This window comes from Arachis ipaensis, chromosome B9, assembly GCF_059453495.1.
Source record: "Arachis ipaensis isolate K30076 ecotype BB chromosome B9, ASM5945349v1, whole genome shotgun sequence".
Classification (NCBI taxonomy): domain Eukaryota; kingdom Viridiplantae; phylum Streptophyta; class Magnoliopsida; order Fabales; family Fabaceae; genus Arachis; species Arachis ipaensis.
In genome coordinates this window covers 50,966,016-50,976,219 of record NC_142444.1, presented here as the reverse complement: position 1 = coordinate 50,976,219, position 10,204 = coordinate 50,966,016, and the positions used below count along the sequence as shown (strand labels likewise).

At 35.7% G+C, this 10,204-nt stretch overlaps 1 non-coding gene across 1 annotated transcript; it reads left to right on the top strand.

Moving 5' to 3' along the window:
- Positions 1 to 8,252: 8,252 nt before the first annotated feature.
- Positions 8,253 to 8,360, top strand: LOC148544623 (small nucleolar RNA R71). The gene has a single exon (XR_015900466.1). It is a non-coding gene; the product is annotated as a small nucleolar RNA R71 (small nucleolar RNA).
- The last annotated feature ends 1,844 nt before the right edge of the window (positions 8,361 to 10,204 follow it).

Sequence of the window (10,204 nt, the reverse complement as noted above, 5' to 3'; positions counted from 1 at the left end):
CAACACACCGAAAGAAACAAAGCACCAAAATTTAAGCAGAACACGGGGACAAACGCCGATGGTGGAGGGTAGGAGAAGAGAACCAAGAGATGCTTAGGTTGGTTTGCATTTTTATTTTCTATTTTTATTTTTAATATTTTTTATTTTTAGAATTTTGTAAAAGAAAAAGAAAAACAAGACGTAAAAATAGAAAAAAATTATTATTTTTATTAATTTTTTATAAAATCTAAAAAATAAAAAAAATACTAAAAATAAAAATAAAAAATAAAAATACAAATCAAATGCACTTTTATTTTGTTATTGATGCATCTATTTGATGGATGCTGGAACTAAGGCAGAAGCTTCAGCACGTCGAAGAAGCAAAGCACCCAAATTGAAGTAGAACGTGTGTAACACTTTTACTATCAGAATGTTAGGCTTCCGGTTGTACCACTCTGATAGCGAGAAGTGTTACGACGACTTCATATATTTAATAATAAAATAGGAGCCTTTGACTTAAAACTCTTTCGCTGTTTTTTTAAAAAAAAATGGAATATATTTTATTAAAAACAAACAAGCATATACATATATACAAAACTTCTTACTCAAGTAACTTACAAATATTATATAAATACATGTCATTACAATCACGACTCTTACAAGAATATAATAATGAAGGCGAGGAAAATCTATAACATATGTATACAAACAGAAATAACATATCTAAGAACTTAACAAAATCTCTGCAAGCTTCCTTGTTAGTCCTGAAAAGGAAAAATCGGTGGGGTCAATGTCGTCCTCCCAAGTTCCCAGTAGAGGATTTTTTAAGAATTGTCATAAGAAGATATTTTAAATAAAAATATTTTCAATTTCAGTGATCGTCAGTTCATTATCCAAATTTTAAACTCATATTTTTATTATAAAGAATTTCACGCAAAATAACATTCTATATATTTCACCGCTTACTAAGAAACCATTTTAACCAAAACTTACCACTGATCCAACCAACCACGGCCTCTAGCCCAAATCAAATCAACTTGGCCTCCAGCCTTAATTAAATCAGTTTGGCCTTCGACTCAAATTAAATCAAATCACCACCAAAACTCAGTCTCAAAACAGAATCAATCACATGCCCAAATAATACAAGGAAAACATAATCAGAGAGCAATTACATCAAGTACGACAAATAATAGTTAGACAGAACTCATCAGATAGGCAAATCAAAACACCTAAGCACACCGAGACAAAGCAAACAAATGTAGTATGATGCATGCCTGTCCTACTGGTCGTAAGCTCACTTGTTGGTTAAACTACCAGAACCCGACACATCCGGTAGCTAATCCAAACATTGTCTCTAGGTTGGGCATCCCAAGAGGAACACAAATAAAGGAGAGTGTCTTTCCACCTTCTCCCAGAGGAATTACGAAGGAGAGTTCCTTTCCACATCGAAGGAGTGTGCCTTTTTACCTTTCAACTAAAGAAAGATGTGGGAGAAAACAATACAAAGGAAAGTGCCTTTTCCACCTTTGCCACATCCATATCACAACAAGAGAGGAAATCCTTCATTCTCAACTTGTCAAATTCATGAGCAGGACAAAACCACTGTCCTCACAACATCCATCATAATCTCATTCAATTCACATTCACCATCAAACATAATCGAATTAAAATCCAAAGTAAATCATGTAAACCAAAACTAAATCATTTAAACCAAAACCAATTTTAGTTTCATTCTTATTAAAACATTCCCAAGAGGCTCGAAAATCATTCTATTTCTCTAAATCAAATTCAAATACTTCATCTTCTCTAAAACGGCTCAAAAACTTTTTTCAAAGACTCGAAAACTCCTCCATTCTTAAATAAAAATTTACATCACTTTATTTCTTTCATTAAAAATCCTCAAAATATCATTCTTGAATTTATATCAATTTAATAAGCTCATTTCCAATCAATCGAATATCCAAAACATAATTCTTCCATCAATAAACCGAAATAAAATCTCCAATTTCTTATAAAAATTTCAGTAGCATCTCCTTTAAAACTCGGAATTTTGCCACCCTTCAAGGATTCCAAAAAAACCATTTCCAAATCTCAAATCCTTTTCCAAAATCAAACAAAATTCAAAATTCTAAATATCAAATAATTGCTAATTCTCAAAACCATTTCTAATAAATCAACAAAACAAATTCCAATATCAAAATATTTACCAATCTCAAATTATTTTAGCAACCACCAATTTAACAAAATAAATTAATAAATCAGAATTCTTAATGACTCTAACGCAATCAAGAAACCAATATAACCATCAAGCGACCACTTCAACAACAACCAACCAGGCAAGCAATTACATTTATTCAAAGCAACTCAGTTCAGTCCACAAGACTTATGAAAATCATAAACATATATTTTTCGTATTAATATCAACTTGTAACAATTCTTGAAAGTAAAATAAGTTTAAGAAATTTCTCCTACCTCGAATAGTCGAAACTCGATAGCTATAAAATGTGCAAAACACCTTTTTACCGGCCCGCAACAGTGACAGTGGTGTGGAAAATTGTGATTCACACTTTTCACATCTCCGCACAACTAACCAGCAAGTGCACTAGGTCGTCCAAGTAATAAACCTTACGTGAGTAAGGGTCGATCCCAAGGAGATTGTCGGCTTGAAGCAATCTATGGTCATCTTGTAAATCTCAGTCAGGCGGATTCAAATGGTTATGAGGTTTTCATAATTAAAAGATAAACAAAACATAAAATAAAATAAAGTTACTTATGTAATTCATTGGTGGGAATTTCAGATAAGCGTCTGAAGATGCTTTATTGCTTCTGAACCTTTGCTTTCCTATTGCCTTCTTCCAACCATGCGTGCTCCCTTCCATGGCAAGCTGTAGGATCCTCTCAGTGAAAATGGTCCTCTACAGTTTTTGCACGGCTAATCAACTGTCGGATTTCTCTCTCGGATGAAAAATACCAGGCACAGCTACCGAATGGCTAATCATCTGTCGGTTCTCGCTACCATCGGAATAGAATCCATTGATCCTTTTGCACACTGTCACTGCACCCAACATTCACAGGTTTGAAGCTCGTCACAGTCATCCCTTCCCGGATCCTACTCGGAATACCACAGACAAGGTTTAGACTTTTCGGATCCTAGGAATGGCTGCCAATTGGTTCTAGCCTATACCATGAAGATACTAATCTCACAGACTCGGTCCATGTATTAGATACCCAAGAGAATATACTCCGGCTGTCGTCCAATGACTACGTTAAATATCATGTAGACCGCTTTGTGGTTGTCAGGAACGCGGATCTTGGCTAAGCGAGTAACGAAGATTGGGTGATTGTCACGAGTCACCCCTTCATTCTGACTTAACTGAATTAAGTACGAGAGTATATCTTGGAGAAGAAGTAGGCGTGAATTGAAAGAAAAACAATAGTACTTGCATTAATTCATGAAGAACAGCAGAGCTCCACACCTTAATCTATGAGGTGTAGAAACTCCATCGTAGAAAATACATAAGTGAAAAAGGTCTAGGCATGACTGAATGGCCAGCCTCCCCAAATGTGAACAATGGTCAAAAGATGATCCAAAGTCTCTAAAATATTCCAAAGATGTAAAATAAATCTCTAAAAGTAGTTTTTATACTAAACTAGTAACCTAGGTTTACAGAAAATGAGTAACTAAGTGCAGATAGTGCAAAAATCCACTTCCGAGGCCCACTTGGTGTGTGCTTGGGCTGAGCATTGAGCTTTACACGTGCATAGGCTGTTCGTGGAGTTAAACGCCAGCTTGGGTGCCAGTTTGGGCGTTTAACTCCAATTCTGGTGCCAGTTTGGGCATTTTACGCCAGAAAGTTTTAGGCTGACTTTGGACGCCAGTTTGGGCCATCAAATCTCGGGCAAAGTATAGACTATTATATATTGATGGAAAGCCCAGGATGTTTACTTTTTAACTCAATTGATAGCATGCCAATTGGGCTTCTGAAGCTCCAGAAAATCCACTTCGAGTGCAGGAGGGTCAGAATCCAACAACATCTGCAGTCCTTTTCTCAGCCTCTGAATCAGATTTTTGCTCAGGTCCCTCAATTTCAGCCAGAAAATACCTGAAATCATAGAAAAATACACAAACTCATAGTAAAGTCCAGAAATGTGATTTTTGCATAAAAACTAATAAAAACATAATAAAAAGTAACTAAAACATACTAAAAACTATGTAAAAATAATGCCAAAAAGGGTATAAATTATCCGCTCATCACAACACCAAACTTAAATTGTTGCTTGTCCCCAAGCAACTAAAAAAAATAGGATAAAAAGAATAGAAAATACAATAAATCTCAAAAATATCAATGAAGATTAGCTTCAATTAGATGAGCAGGACTTGTAGCCTTTTTGCTTCTGAACAGTTTTGGCATCTCACTTTTTTCTTTGAAGTTCAGAATGATTGGCATCCATAGGAACTTAGAATTTAGATAGTGTTATTGATTCTCATAGTTCAGTATGTTGATTCTTGAACACAGCTACTTTATGAGTCTTGGCCGTGACCTTAAGCATTTTGTTTTCCAGTATTACCACCGGATACATAAATGCCACAGACACATAACTGGGTGAACCTTTTCAGATTGTGACTCAACTTTGCTAAAGTCCCCAGTTAGAGGTTCCCAGAGCTCTTAAGCACACTCTTTTTGCTTTGGACCACGACTTTAACCGCTCAGTCTCAAGCTTTTCACTTGACACCTTCACGCCACAAGCACATGGTTAGGGACAGCTTGGTTTAGCCGCTTAGGCCAGGATTTTATTCCCTTGGGCCCTCCTATCCATTAATGCTCAAAGCCTTGGATCTTTTTTACCCTTGCCTTTTGGTTTAAAGGGCTGTTGGCTTTTTCTGCTTGCTTTTTCTTTCTCTTTCTCTTTTTTTTCGCCTCTTTTTTTTCCGCAAGCTTTGTTTTTCACTGCTTTTTCTTGCTTCAAGAATCCATTTTTTGATTTTTCAGATTATCAATAACATTTCTTCTTTTTCATTATTCTTTCAAGAGCCAATAATTTTAACATTCATGAACAACAAATTCAAAAATATGCACTGTTCAAGCATTCATTCAGAAAATAAAAAGTATTGCCACCACATCAAAATAATTAAACTAATTTCAAGATAAAATTCAAAATTCATGTACTTCTTGTTCTTTTGCAAAAAAAGCATTTTTTTTATTTTAAGAAAGGTGAAGGATTCAAAGTACATTCATAACTTTAAGACATAGACACTAGACACTAATGATCATGTAATAAAGACACAAACATAGACAAAACATAAAGCATAGAATTCAAAAAACAGAAAAATAAGAACAAGGAAATTAAAGAACGGGTCCACCTTTGTGATGGCGGCTAGTTATTCTTTTTGAAGATCCCATGGAGTGCTTTAGCTCCTCAATATCTCTTCCTTGCCTTTGTTGCTCCTCTTTCATGGCCTTTTGGTCCTCTCTAATTTTATGGAGGATAACAGAGTGCTCTTGTTGAGGTCCATGAGTGGGCTCTCTTATTTGCTCCATCCTCTTTCTAGTGATGGGCTTTTGAGATGAATTTCTCCATCTCTCATGACTCGAAGTTGGAAGCAACTGCCTTTCCTTTCCTCTTTCTAGAGGTTTCTCCGGCCTTAGGTGCCATTAATGGTTATGGAAAAATAGAAATGTAGAGCTTTTTCCACACCAAACTTAAAAAGTTTGCTCGTCCTTGAACAAAAGAAGAAAGAAAGGAGTAGAAGAAGAAGAAATGGAGGAGATGGAGGGTAGTAGTGGTTTCGGCCAAGGGGGGATAGTAGTGTGTATGATGTGTGAAATGGAATGTGGTAAGGAGGGGTATTTATAGGGTAGGAGAGAGAGGGAATCTGTGTGAGAATGGGTGGGTTTGGGAGGGAAATGGTTTGAATTTGAATGGTGAGGTAGGTGGGGTTTATGATGGATGGATGTGCGTGGTGAAGAGAATATGGGGAAGAGGGTAGGATTTGATAGGTGAATGGTGTTTGGGGAAGAGTATTGATGTGATTGGTCAAGGGTATTTGAGGAAGAGTGTTATGGAAAGGTGTAAAGAGGAGAAAAGAAGAAGTGGAGTAGGTGGAGATCCTGTAGGGTCCACAGATCCTGAGGTGTCAAGGAATTCTGCTCCCTGCACCATTCTGGCGTTCAAACGCCCTCTGTGTGCCAATTTTGGTGTTAAACACCAGCTCTGCTACCTTTCTTGGTATTAAACGCCAGTCTGCTGCCCCTTTCTGGCATTTAACGCCAGCCAGACACCCTTTTCTGGCGTTAAACGCCTAGAGTGTTGCCCATTCTGGTGTTTAATGCCCAGAATGCTGCCAGCCTGGGAGTTAAACGCCCATTCTGCTATCCTTACTGGCGTTTAAACGCCAGTAAGCCTGTCCTCCAGAGTGTGCTGTTTTTTATGCTGTTTTTTATTTTGCTTTAATTCTGCAGTTGTTTTTATGACTTCACATGATCATCAACATAAAGAAAACATAAAATGACAATGGAATATAAATAAATATAATTAAATAACATTGGGTTGCCTCCCAACAAGCGCTTCTTTAATGTCAATAGCTTGACAGTGAGCTCTTGGAGAGCTTTACAGAGACTCAGAGCTTGATGGTAGCCTCCCAACACCAAACTTAGAAGTTGAGTGTGGGGGCTCTGTTTTACTCTGTATTAAGAGAAGCTTTAAACTTAGAAGTTGAGTGTGGGGGCTCTCTTTTCATGATTCCTCTCCATGGTTACAAAAGAAGATCCTTGAGCCTTAAACACAAGGTAGTCCTCATTCAATTGAAGGACTAACTTTTCTCTATCCACATCAATCACAGCTCTTGCTGTGGCTAGAAAGGGTCTTCCAAGGATGATGGATTCATCTTCATCCTTCCCAGTGTCTAGGATTATAAATTCAGCAGGGATGTAAAAGCCTTCAACCTTCACTACGACATCCTCTACAAGTCTATAAGCCTGTTTTCTTGAATTTTCTGCCATCTCTAGTGAGATTCTTGCAGCTTGTACCTCAAAGATTCCTAGTTTCTCCATTACAGAGAGTGGCATGAGCTTTATACTTGAACCAAGGTCACACAGACCCTTCTCAAAGGTCATGGTACCTATGATGCAAGGTATTAAGAACTTTTCGGGATCCAGTTTCTTCTGAGGTAATTTCTACTGAACCAAGGTATTTAGTTCATTGATGAGTAATGGAGGTTCATCCTCCCAAGTTTCATTACCAAATAACTTGGCATTCAGCTTCATGATTGCTCCTAGATACTGAGCAACTTGCTCTTCAATAATATCTTCATCTTCTTCAGAGGATGAATACTCATCAGAGCTCATAAATGGCAACAGTAAGTTCAGTGGAATCTCTATGGTCTCTATATGAGCCTCAGATTCCTTTGGTTCCTCATTGGGGAACTCCTTAATGGTCAGTAGACGTCCATTGAGGTCTTCCTCACTGGAAATCACTACATTATGACTCTCTCTAGGTTCGGCCATGTTGGGTGTATTAATGGCTTTGCACTCTCTTTTGGGATTCTCTTCTGTATTGCTTGGGAGAGTACTAGGAGGAGTTTCAGTAACTCTTTTACTCAGCTGACCCACTTGTGCCTCCAAATTTCTGATGGAGGACCTTGTTTCAGTCATGAAACTGAGAGTGGTCTTAGATAGATCAGAGACTATGGTTGCTAAGTCAGAGAGACTCTGCTTAGAATTCTCTGTCTGTTGCTCAGAAGATGATGGAAAAGGTTTGCTATTGCCAAACCTATTTCTCCCACCATTATTATTATTGAAGCCTTGATTAGGCTTCTACTGATCCTTCCATGAGAAATTAGGATGATTCCTCCATGAAGGCTTATAGGTGTTTCCATAGGATTCTCTCATGTAATTCACCTCTTCCATTGCAGGATTCTCAGGGTCATAAGCTTCTTCTTTAGAGGAAGCTTCTTTAATATTGCCGGATGCAGCTTGCATTCCAGTCAGATTCTGAGAAATCATATTGACTTGCTGAGTCAATATTTTATTCTGAGCTAATATTGCATTCAGAGTATCAATCTCAAGAACTTTTTTCTTCTGAGTCATCCCATTATTCATAGGATTTCTTTCAGAAGTATACATGAATTGGTTATTTGCAACCATTTCAATGAGTTCCTGGGCTTCTGTAGGCGTCTTCTTCAGATGAAGAGATCCACCAGCAGAGTGATCCAATGACATCTTGGATAATTCAAACAGACCATCATAGAATATACATAGGATGCTCCATTCTGAAAGCATGTAAGAAGGACACCTTCTGATCAATTGCTTGTATCTTTCCCAAGCTTCATAGAGGGATTCACCTTCCTTCTGTCTAAAGGTTTGGACTTCCACTCTAAGCTTGCTCAACTTTTGAGGTGGAAATAATTTGGCCAAGAAGGCATTGACCAACTTTTCCCAAGAGTTCAGGCTTTCTTTAGGTTGTGAGTCCAACCATATCCTAGCTTTGTCTCTTACATCAAAAGAGAAAAGCATAAGTCTATAGACCTCAGGATTAACCCCATTGGTCTTAACAGTGTCACAGATTTGCAAGAATTCAGCTAAGAACTGATGAGGATCTTCCAATGGAAGTCCATGAAACTTTCAATTCTATTGCATTAGAGAAACTAATTGAGACTTAAGCTCAAAGTTGTTTGCTCCTATTGCAGGAATTGAGATGCTTCTTCCATAGAAGTTAGAAGTTGGTGCAGTAAAGTCACCAAGCATCTTCCTTGCATCTCCACCATTGTTGTTATTTTCAACTGCCATGTCTTCTTCTTTTTCGAAAATTTCTGTTAGGTCCCCTCCAGAGTGTTGTGCTTTAGCTTCTCTTAGCTTCCTCTTCAGAGTCCTTTCAGGTTCAGGATCAGCTTCAACAAGAATGTTCTTATCCTTGCTCCTGCTCATATGAAAAAGAAGAGAACAGAAAAAAAGAGGAATCCTCTATGTCACAGTATAGAGATTCTTTTATGTAAGTAGAAGAATAGAAGAATAGAATGAAGAAGGGAGAAGAAGAAGAATTCGAACACAGAGAGAGGGAGAGGGTTCGAATTATAAAAAGAAGAGAAGTGTTAGTAAATAAATAAAATAAATAGAATGAGATGAGAGGGAGAGAGTATTCGAATATTAATTAAAATAAAAGAAAAATATTTTTGTTTTTATTTTAATTATTAGTTAGAATTCGAAATTTAAGAAGGAAAATAAAATAAAATTAGAATTTAAAACAATTAGCTAATGAAAAATAATTTTGAAAAAGTTGTTAGTGGTTTTCGAAAATTGGAGAGAGAGAAGTAGTTAAGTGGTTTTGAAAAACATAAGAAATAGTAAACTTTTAAAATCAAACAAAAAGTCAAGTAGTTAATTGAAAAAGATTTGAAAATCAATTTTGAAAAGATAAGAAGTTAGAAAAAGATTTTGAAATTAAGTTTGAAAAAGATATGATTGAAACTTATTTTGAAAAAGATTTGAAAAGGAAATTAAAAAGATTTGATTTTTGAAATTAAAGTTGATTACTTGACTAACAAGAAACTAAAAGATATGATTCTAGAATTTAAAGATTGATCCTTTCTTAATAGGCAAGTAATAACTTGAAAATTTTTTACTCAAAACATTAAATGTTAGCAATAATTTAAAAAATATGAAATAAAAATAAGAAAAAGATTTTGAAAATTAATTTTAAAGAATTTTTGAAAAACATGAAGGAAAAATGAAAAAGATTTGAAAAGATAGGATTTTTAAATTGAAATTTTGACTTGACTAACAAGAAACAACTAAATTTTAAAATTTTTTTACTAAGTCAACCCAAAATTTCGAAATTTATGAGTAAAGTAAGGGAAATATATTATTTTTAATTTTTGAATTTTTAATGAGGAGAGAGAAAAATAACAAAAAGACACAAGACATAAGAAATTAAGATCAAAACAATTAATGCATGCAAGAACACTTTGAATGTCAAGATGAACACCAAGAACACTTTGAAGATCATGATGAACTTCAAGAACATATTTTTAAAAATTTTTTAAGAAAAGAAACACATGCAAGACACCAAACTTAAAAATTTTTAATGTTTAGACACTATGAATTCGAAAATACACAAGAAAAACAAGAAAAGACACAAAACAAGAAAAATTAAAGATCAAACAAGGAAAATCATCAAGAACAACTTGAAGATCAAAGAAGAACACAATGCATGAATTTTCGAAAATTTA